At 36.6% G+C, this 8573-nt stretch overlaps 1 long non-coding RNA gene across 2 annotated transcripts; it reads left to right on the top strand.

Annotated features, from left to right (window-relative positions):
* Positions 1–3306: 3306 nt before the first annotated feature.
* On the top strand, positions 3307–5772 carry LOC134324590 (uncharacterized). 2 transcript variants are annotated; one of them, XR_010014195.1, is made up of 5 exons: positions 3311–3593; positions 4351–4418; positions 4585–4638; positions 4907–5022; positions 5239–5772. It is a non-coding gene; the product is annotated as an uncharacterized LOC134324590 (long non-coding RNA). The 2 variants fall into 2 exon arrangements; XR_010014194.1 differs by having other exon boundaries at positions 3307–3593; positions 4351–4638.
* The last annotated feature ends 2801 nt before the right edge of the window (positions 5773–8573 follow it).

Here is an 8573-nt window from a genome sequence, read left to right as displayed (position 1 = left end):
TCGTTCCACAGCAGCTCCTCTGATGTACAAGGGTGCGTGTTCATCCTCTTGCCGCTTCCTGTAGTCTACAATCATCTCTTTTGTTTTGCTGATGTTGAGATGAAGGTTGCTGTGGCTGCACCATTCAGCCAGCTCTCTGACCTCTTGTGCACAGGAGATTCACTCACTGTCTGACAGATTTGGAGCACTTTTGCAGGGAAGAGTGGGCAAAGTAAAGATGTGATGCTGATAGACTCCTACCCAAAAGGACTGAATGCTTTCATAAAATCAAAAGGTGCTTCAACAAAATATTAGTTAAATGGTGTCCATGTTTATGTAACCATATTATAGATTTATTTTATCCCCCCCATCCTAAAACATTCCTGTTTGTTTTTCAATTGGATTGTACATCTATAGATCATATTAAAGCTGGAAAAACATCACAAAACTTTACATTTTAACAATGTGTAGACTTTTTATATTTAAGGCAGTGGTAACCTAGCGGTTTAGGTACTGAACTAATGATCAGAAGGCTGCTGGTTCAATCTCCACCTTTACCGAGTTACCACAGTTGAGCCCCTGAGCAAAGCCTGTTGCTTTCAGGGTATTCGGTCATAACTGTAAGTTCCCAGGAAAAAATGTACTGTGAAGTTTTACAGTAAAACTGTTAAGTTTACAGTTGAACCATAAAAGTTCACAGTTCTACTGTCATTTTTACAGTTTGACCATGAGTACAACTGTGAACTCTCATGTCACTATGAAGTTCATTCTAACCTTTTCAGTGTTTAATAATATTGACTGTGAAGTTTACAGTAAAACTGTTAAGTTTACAGTTGAACCATAATAGTTCACAGTTCTACTGTCATTTTTACAGTTTGACCATAAGTACAACTGTGAACTCTCATGTTACCACGAAGTTCATTCTAACCTTTTCAGTGTTTAATAATATTGACTGTAAAGTTTACAGTAAAACTGTAAAGTTTACAGTTGAACCATAATAGTTCATAGTTCTACTGTCACTTTTACAGTTTGACCATAAGTACAACTGTGAACTCTCATGTTACCATGAAGTTCATGGCCACCTCCTCTGGTGTTTAATAATGTTGACTGTGAAGTTTACAGTTCAACTGTAAACATGATATTGTTGAATTGTTAAATTCAGTCAACTTACAGTTTAAAGTTCAACTAGGAATAGTTCATAGTCACCTCTTCTAATGTTTGATGTTTACAGTAATTTACAGTTTAGCTATGGCCATATAGGTAAACGACAAGATACAAATATCAAGACAATAATAATGTATATAATATTTATGTATTATTTAAAGTAGGTATGTGAATGAAGGGTGTAAATGTATGTGTGTGGGGGTAAATTAATTACATGACATGAAAAACATGTCAAAAAGACATTATTTACAGTGTATCACAAAAGTGAGTACACCCCTCACATTTCTGCAGATATTTAAGTATATCTTTTCATGGGACAACACTGACAAAATGACACTTTGACACAATGAAAAGTAGTCTGTGTGCAGCTTATATAACAGTGTAAATTTATTCTTCCCTCAAAATAACTAAATATACAGCCATTAATGTCTAAACCACCGACAACAAAAGTGAGTACACCCCTTAGTGAAAGTTCCTGAAGGGTCAATATTTTGTGTGGCCACCATTATTTCCCAGAACTGCCTTAACTCTCCTGGGCATGGAGTTTACCAGAGCTTCACAGGTTGCCGCTGGAATGCATTTCCACTCCTCCATGACGACATCACGGAGCTGGCGGATATTCGAGACTTTGCGCTCCTCCACCTTCCGCTTGAGGATGCCCCAAAGATGTTCTATTGGGTTTAGGTCTGGAGACATGCTTGGCCAGTCCATCACCTTTACCCTCAGCCTCTTCAATAAAGCAGTGGTCGTCTTAGAGGTGTGTTTGGGGTCATTATCATGCTGGAACACTGCCCTGCGACCCAGTTTCCGGAGGGAGGGGATCATGCTCTGCTTCAGTATTTCACAGTACATATTGGAGTTCATGTGTCCCTCAATGAAATGTAACTCCCCAACACCTGCTGCACTCATGCAGCCCCAGACCATGGCATTCCCACCACCATGCTTGACTGTAGGCATGACACACTTATCTTTGTACTCCTCACCTGATTGCCGCCACACATGCTTGAGACCATCTGAACCAAACAAATTAATCTTGGTCTCATCAGACCATAGGACATGGTTCCAGTAATCCATGTCCTTTGTTGACATGTCTTCAGCAAACTGTTTGCGGGCTTTCTTGTGTAGAGACTTCAGAAGAGGCTTCCTTCTGGGGTGACAGCCATGCAGACCAATTTGATGTAGTGTGCGGCGTATGGTCTGAGCACTGACAGGCTGACCCCCCACCTTTTCAATCTCTGCAGCAATGCTGACAGCACTCCTGCACCTATCTTTCAAAGACAGCAGTTGGATGTGACGCTGAGCACGTGCACTCAGCTTCTTTGGACGACCAACGCGAGGTCTGTTCTGAGTGGACCCTGCTCTTTTAAAACGCTGGATGATCTTGGCCACTGTGCTGCAGCTCAGTTTCAGGGTGTTGGCAATCTTCTTGTAGCCTTGGCCATCTTCATGTAGCGCAACAATTCGTCTTTTAAGATCCTCAGAGAGTTCTTTGCCATGAGGTGCCATGTTGGAACTTTCAGTGACCAGTATGAGAGCTGTACTACTAAATTGAACACACCTGCTCCCTATGCACACCTGAGACCTAGTAACACTAACGAGTCACATGACATTTTGGAGGGAAAATGACAAGCAGTGCTCAATTTGGACATTTAGGGGTGTAGTCTCTTAGGGGTGTACTCACTTTTGTTGCCGGTGGTTTAGACATTAATGGCTGTATATTGAGTTATTTTGAGGGAAGAATAAATTTACACTGTTATATAAGCTGCACACAGACTACTTTTCATTTTGTCAAAGTGTCATTTTGTCAGTGTTGTCCCATGAAAAGATATACTTAAATATCTGCAGAAATGTGAGGGGTGTACTCACTTTTGTGATACACTGTACATCTAAAAAAAAAATAGATGATTAACAATATTCCAATAAAAAAAGAATACAGCACAGATTTACATATTTATAATATTACAAAAATACAAATAACCTCATGCAGACAGGACAAATATTACATTACATCAATATTACATCAGACAGATGACTTTATAGCGCCTTTTATTCTGCCTGTTCTGCGCAAACCTCTCTTCTACAGACATCATGTCAGACATCATGTCAGTCTGGACATCTGGGCATGCGCACATGCGCACTTGATTTGAGACCGTTATTTCAACCAAGCGTCTCGAGCTTGGCGTCAGGTAAACCGCGCGAAATACAAATTTTGTGTCAGTTTCAGTGATTTAATTCTCAAAAACGAGTCTGTTAAAGTCCGCGCTGTGTATCTGCTTAAAGATAAAGTTCCTGCCACATGTGTTATTGAGTCAGAACTTATTAAAGGACACAAGAATCTGACGACGGAAAATCTCATCAACGGCTAAACTGTTATCTGGAAAGTGAGAAATGGATAAAAAGACGTTGGTGAAGCGGCGCCCTGCTAACATGCTAAACCCTGAAGTTCGATAGTAAGTCATTAACTTAAACAGTTTATAATAATACACAATCATATATTTACTATGCCTAAAATGTTATTAAAAATAAATGGCCATTTTAGAAAGCCGAAAATAACACAGGTGTCAGGATTCTATGTCTTCAAATTAGTTACTTGGGACGTTAGCTAAACCATTAGCATAAACAGTCTGTTATCTGACGGTAATTGATTGTGCTCTTTTTAAATGCGTAGTAATACTTGCAACGCGTTAAGACTGGTACAATTACTTAGTTTATAGTGTTGTTACAGTGCTAAACTGCACTATAATAAACCTATCACTTTTTATAATTCTAAGTGTACAGATAATGTAAATGCTTTTAATATTTCCTACAAGACAATTCACCTTTTATGTCTTATTTATACACGTCTTAATTAAATGTGAACGTTAACCTGCAAGTTGCTCCTAAAATAGTGGAGGTCCAGCATTTTCTTTGGAATGATGGGTGATATGTGTGCTTTAAATTATTGCTGTGAAACTGAGGCAGTTGATCAAAGTTTATATGATTTATTCAGGAAATGTCTATTAACACACATTTCAGGTTTTCCCTACTCTTTCCCTACTCCCTATAAAACTTGGGCACCACCTAAGCCCAAGCCCAGTGACCACACCACGTAAGCCTGTCAACAACCCAGGGAAAACCCTGCATTTGTGCCACTGTGTTTAAGCTATTGTAGCATTCTGTTAACTACAGATTTTAAATATGAAATTAAAAACAGTATTTTTATTCCAGGAAAATGACCACGTCAAGGAGGGCTGCTGAGGTTGAGAGAGTCTCAGTGCCCGACAGAGAAGACCTGGGTATTGTAGATAACAGTATCTGCCTACATAAGGATGGGTTTCCCATATTCTTGTTCATGATAGTAGCAGCACGTTTTAGAACATTGCTTTACAACCACATCCACAGAATGTTACTGTTTTTGTAGATAACTCAGATAACTACATATTCTAAATCATTTCATTCTAGGACTATGCTGTAAAGGAGAAAATTACAAGGAGGCCTGGATCTCGGAAACTTAAAGTAGGTGCTAATTGATTTTTTTAAAACAGATTGTGTTTAAAATAAATTTGTGTTAAAATATGTAAAACAACTCACTTCTTTACAGTTTTGGTGCTGACAATGTCTTTTCATCCATCCATTCATCTACCTTTGTGCCCGCCTGCATATCTATATATGCTTAAAGCCCTGACTGTTTTCAGCTTCTGTTGGGTGTGTTACTACGGGGTAAATGCTAAACTGTGTACTGATTGCATAGCTGCTGATATTAATTGTTTGATTCTTTTTCTAGTAACTAGTGAATCACACGGGCCATGCCAATCCATCTTAAGGCAGTCTGAGCTACTAAAATAATGAAATTAAAAAGAGAGAAGATCTGTCTGCGTCAGTGCTTTAGTGCAGATGAAGGTAAGTCATGTTTTTCAGCAATAAATATTTTTTGCACCATAACAATTAATGGTAATTAATGATACGCTTACCAAATATATGCCTTATGATACATCAGATGTAAGACATTGCTGATGAAATATATTAGGGCCCCTGTAGCTTAGAGGTGATGGCGGCAAATGTTTGATTATTTTTATTTATTTATTTATTTATTTTATTTTTTTTGCATTTTTAAAGGTGGTCGAACAGATTTTCCCCATGAAGGAGGTCCAGAAAGTGTAACTTCACCAGCAAATTCAACAATGTGGACAAGCTAGGAAAACAAGAGGTGTAATTCATGTCACAATTCACACCCCCACACACACTCAGACATAGGACACATCCAAGCACCCAATACTGCCATAATTAAATGCATAAGGAATGCTTATGAATTAGATTTTTCATTATGTATGTATAGAGTTTATATATAGATTTATACCACAATACATTATTCAGTTATATAATTGTATATATTACTGTATAATAAAATTATATTATTGTATAATTACCATCGTAAAATAAATTATTAAGTGTAATATAATTATGTTATTATATAACAAATACAATCTATTACCATTATTTTTTATATTACTATTATTTTAATGCATTTAACATTACATTATAGAATGCCAAGTTGGAACATGTGTTATCAGTTTACCATTTAGAAGGAATCCTTACCAGTTGTTTTTGTGCCTGTGTTTGAAATTATACCGTTGCTGAATAAATGGAGTTGTGAGATCTATACATTGTATTGTATTGTATTGTATAATTAATGTCAAAGTACAGTAATTACAAAGTAAACTGTGAAGTCCAGGGTAAAACTGTTTACCAAGTTTACAGTGGAACTGTTAAACATCACAGTAAAATAATTAATCAGGTTTACAGTTTTACTTTGAAATTGTTTATAGTAGAACTGTGAAATAATTCAGTGTTTTACTGTGAAAGTTCATAGTGGAACTGTCAACTAGATTACTATGAAAGTTCACAGTAGAACCATGAAGTGGCCAAATTACCATCAAAATTTCAAAGTAGAACTGTAAAATATTTCACAGTTTTACTATGAAATTTCACAGTAAATTTTTTCCTGGGTTGTTTTGGATAAAAGTATCTGCTAATGCAGTAAATGTAATGTAAGAAAAGTTCTGACGTTTGTTGCTGATGACATGAACAAAAGGTCGGTAGCATAACAATCATAGAGATGTGTTCTAGAAAAAAAAAACGATTTTATTCTCTTATATTATAAAACATACAGCTAAAATATACAGCTAATGTTTTAGATCACCTAAGTCGCTGCGTCACAAAGTATTTATTTAGGCCAAAAAAGAAATGGTCTGTTGAACAATCAGGCGGTGTTCATAGGCATAACGGTCATCTAGTGAGTAAACGTTAAAAAGTATTATAATTAAAACTCAATCGCTCCTCCTGGCGGTGAGAGGAGGCTACAACAACGAATAATCATAAGTAGTATAGAAGTACTGTATACAAAATGTAAATTATGTGTATAATAAGGCCTTTGTGTATAAATCATCCATATAAAATGTCTAATATGTTTTGTTTAAAAAGCATCCGCTGTTAAGTGCGATTTACTGTTCAGATATTTAATTATACTTTTCAGGTTTACGTTTTAAGATGCATGCACGTTCATTTGAAGTAAGTGAACATTTTATGTACGATTAAATTTGTAAAATATTCTACATCATGCTTTTGGATTTATAAATGTAAAAACTGAAGACATAATGCAGTTTACAGTCAAAAAGTTGTGGACATGAAGCTCCTTTCAGTGTGAAGCTGCTTCTGCTTTTCCTTGTGCGCCATCTTGTGGTGTATAACCAACATTACAAGTACGTTGGAAAATCTCGAATTGCTGCAGTGCCCTGTAAAAGCTATTCATAAAATTATCTACAGGATTATTGTTCTTCTATTTATAAAATTGAATTTTTTTAAAAAGCAGCAAAGAATGTTTCATGTAAAATGTCACTTCGTTTGTATAAAGCAGGGGTCAAACCCAACTCCCAAGAATCAGTGAATTAGCATGATGGACAATGCTGTTACAAACCCTGTTTGAAGCTATGTTTACCCTGATGAAGTTGATGTTTAGTAGTGACCCTTATATGTGGCTGTCAATAAAGTTTGGATTTTTTAAATTATTGTATCTGAGCAAAGACCAGATGAATAGAATCTTCCTTGACTCAATAATAAAGATCTATCATCTACACTAAATGGCTTTTGAGTGAACAATTTGGTTAAAGTTACATATTTCCATAGCAGGGTTTTTTTGAAGAGGGGAGAAAACTGGAGGAAATCCAGATAAAGTGTTGGTTGTGAGTGTTGGAGTCAAACCCAAGTCCCAAGGACCATGAAGATGTGCAGCATTGTAGCCATTACAAAAGCTGATTTAATGTGTGTTTTGGCAAATCATTTTGTTGAAACACCCAAATTCACTATATATATATATAACCCGAGGTGTTTGGGGTGTCTGGGGTCAAATTCCATTTCCTTGCCAGAAGTCTTTGAGGTATTTGGAAAGCTCTGCAGTGACAAGGCCCCTTGAGTGGATGAGACTCAACTGAAATTGCTGAAGTCTTTCAATATTGGAGAGCTGCAATATCACATTGCCATCAAGAACAGTACATTTGGCTTGGCAAACTGCAGTGGTGGGTTCCATATTTAAAAAGAGGGATTGGATAGTGTGTGCCAGTTATTGGGGCATTACACTTCTCAGCTTCTTTGGGTAAGGTTCTGGAAAAAAAGATTTTGTCCAGTAGTCAAACCTCAGATTCAGGAGGAACAAAGCAGATTTCATCCTGGCCACGGAACGTTTTTTTATTGTAGACTTCAACATTTGCATATATTTATATAAATATTCTTTTTACACCTTAGTGACAGGTATCACACTTGGGACACAATTGGAACAAACATCTGACTTACTTTATCCCAACTTTTAGACAATGGAATCTTCTATGACACTATTTATAAGCAACTTCAGGTTCCAGGATCTATCGGGGCTTCAGTAAGGAAACCCAAGCTAAATCCATATACTTAGAAAAAAATATGTGACTCGTTAGGTGTAATACTAAAACTAGTAAAACAGCTATGTCATTATTTAGAAAGTTGATGGAACACAGGTAACACTATCCACAGTCAAGTAAGATTTTCATCTTCATGGGCTTAGAGGCTATGATATCTATGATACTGTTTTCCAAGGTTTTATAGATGTAAAGAGCTTTAGACATGGTACACTAGAACACACTAGAAATGTACAAAAGGGGTACACTAGAAATGTTTTAAAGTGCAATATCGCTTTCATGCTGTGGACAAGATGTGCCATACTGAGGGGGGAATGTGGAGATGTTTCCACCCACTGATCAATCATTGTGAAGGGTGCAGTAATAATACTCTCACTGGTATAGCCATGTTGGACTATACATTTACACTGAGGTCATGCATAAACAGCAAATACAAAACTATGTACAAAGACTGTTGAAAGACTGAAAATAAAAAAAAAGATAAAAAATGTATATGTATATAAAGCA

This window comes from Trichomycterus rosablanca, chromosome 12 (assembly GCF_030014385.1).
Source record: "Trichomycterus rosablanca isolate fTriRos1 chromosome 12, fTriRos1.hap1, whole genome shotgun sequence".
Taxonomy (NCBI): domain Eukaryota; kingdom Metazoa; phylum Chordata; class Actinopteri; order Siluriformes; family Trichomycteridae; genus Trichomycterus; species Trichomycterus rosablanca.
This window is presented reverse-complemented; position numbering and strand designations above follow the sequence as displayed.